We start from the raw sequence: 2,289 nt of genomic DNA on the forward strand, positions 1-2,289 counted from the left end.
CAAGAAGGACAATAAATAAATACAAAGGTGAGAATCTGGGGATTTCACTCTGAAATAGAGCACTTACTGAACATGTGTGAGAGCCTGGGTCCAGTCTCCACCGTAAGGCAAATGAAACTGTCAATGATGAAATCATAGCCATTATGGAAAACACTATGGAAAATATTTCTCTAAAAGTGAAAATATGCAGTTCTCCCATAATCATATACCTAAAACTATACCAAATGACTCAGCGCTCCTACCCTAGGATATGATGAGGCACCTGACTCCTGGGGTTATTGGCAATAGCCAAGATTCGGAATCAAACCAGGGTTCCATTCGCTGATGGAGAGATACAGGCCATGTGGTCTATCTCTACAATGGAATAGCATTCATCCTTCCTGATAGGAAACAGTCCGTTTTAACAACATGGATAGATACAGAAGTCACCAAAAGAAGCCATCAAGGCACAGAAAAGCAAACACTGCATGCTCTCACCTATAGTCACAGTGTTTAAAAATATAACTGGGGTCACAGAAACAAAATGGAATGGAGAGTAGGGAGGCTGAAGGGATGCCGGTCAAGAGACACCAAAGTGCCATCCGATGCCAGAAATAAACTCTAATGCCTTTCAGAGCACGGTGACTACGGTTTCATCCTGCTCTTGCACAGTGTTTAGCAGGTGTATCGCGAAGCTCCGTTTAACCAATCCAGGGTACATACACGAAAACCTGATGCCATGTGCTATGAATAGGTTACAGTTTTGTTTGTCAGTGACAAGTTTAAAATTAAATAAAATAAAAGTTTAAGGCATTAAAATAGGTACTAGACAAATTAGATAAAAATAAAGACAGACGAGAAACCCTTCACAGCTTCTGAAAGGTAGTTTTGGAGACTTGGGATGGATGTTACTGGCCTTCTGTGCTGAGACTCTGTGTTCAGGAAAGCCCCTCTCACCTCACTGGCACCTAGATGTCTATTCTTGAGTTGGAAAGGTGTACCGTGGGTACCGCTGGCTCTAATCCAGACTGCCTCCAGGGTCATCCCCCAAAACTGCTATCTACCACCAGCAAGCTCTGCCTTCCCTCACTGGCTCTATTTGGATATGATTAGAAAAGTAAAAAGATAAAGATGAGAGTGAATGGCACACTTATGAAAAACAATACTTTTTGCATACATCATAACAAGAAATGATTCTTGTCCCTTCAAGTCTTCATTTCTTAGGTGAGATTGTTTAAGCGGAAGAAAATGGGGGCAAGGACCATCTAAGGAAGCAAGCGGAAGCGAGCTCCTGTGAAATTAAGAGAGCATGGGGTTTGGGTGCACGGTGCTTCAAAGGCTTGTGGGTAACCAGATCTGTGTGGATCAGGACTGTAGAGTCCCTCATAGGAGAAAGGACCCACTTTTCTCACCTAAGCCTGGAAAGGCTACCTATCTTGTCCAAGTGAACTTAATTCTTCGGGAGAACAAACTCAGTGTGGCGTGACTTGTCTAATAAATGCTCAGTTTCATGGTGCACGTGCCTTTCACAGATGAAAAGGACATACTTACACAGTAAAGACACCTGAACATCACCTGCCAGCTGACGAGCTGCTTTCGTGCAGTCTTCCTCCCAACTATCATCAGAAACTATTGCCGAGCTATAAATAAACTATCATCAGAAACTGTTGCCGAGCTATATATAAACTATCATCAGAAACTGTTGCCGAGCTGCCTCAGAACCGCCCAGGTTAACCCTGAGGCTGCAGGAGGGAAAGCCGTTAGCGGAAAGCAACAGGTGTTCTCTTTGCGGCACCCAGGATTCAGATCCTTAGAAACAGCTCGCATTCATTCTGCTCCCTGGGAGATTAAATTCTCATTGCTTCACCCAATGCAGCTTTAGATTCAGATTTAGGTTTTCATTTATTCATTTGAAATATGAGATGCTTCACGGATTTCACATCATCCTTGCACAGGGCCCTGCTGATCTTCTCTGTGTTGTTTCTGTTTTAGTACTTGTGCTGATGAAGAGAGCAGCTGACCTTGATTTTCTTTTTAAAGAAGAAATCTCGAAGGAGACTCTGAGCTTATTTTTCATTTTGTTTTACTTACTTAAAACATCGAGAGGTCAAAACTCCACTGTGTTCAAAATAAAACATTTGTGTGTGTGTGTTTGTGTGTGTGTGTGTGTGTGTGTGTGTGTGTGAGAGAGAGAGAGAGAGAGAGAGAGAGAGAGAGAGAGAGAGAGAGAGAGAGAAATTACCTTCTAGTTTTAATGGCAAGTTTCAAGTTGGAAGACTGTATGTGACTCAAAAGTCTGGAATGTTTTGT

The 2,289-nt window shown here is 42.6% G+C and overlaps 1 non-coding gene across 1 annotated transcript; it reads right to left on the bottom strand.

Moving 5' to 3' along the window:
- Positions 1-1,890: 1,890 nt before the first annotated feature.
- Positions 1,891-1,993, bottom strand: LOC126486837 (U6 spliceosomal RNA). Its single transcript, XR_007588208.1, has one exon. It is a non-coding gene; the product is annotated as a U6 spliceosomal RNA (small nuclear RNA).
- Positions 1,994-2,289: the final 296 nt, after the last annotated feature.

Source organism: Alexandromys fortis, unplaced genomic scaffold (genome assembly GCF_014885135.2).
Source record: "Alexandromys fortis isolate MF-2015 unplaced genomic scaffold, M_Fortis_MF-2015_v1.1 scaffold_18, whole genome shotgun sequence".
NCBI lineage: Eukaryota > Metazoa > Chordata > Mammalia > Rodentia > Cricetidae > Alexandromys > Alexandromys fortis.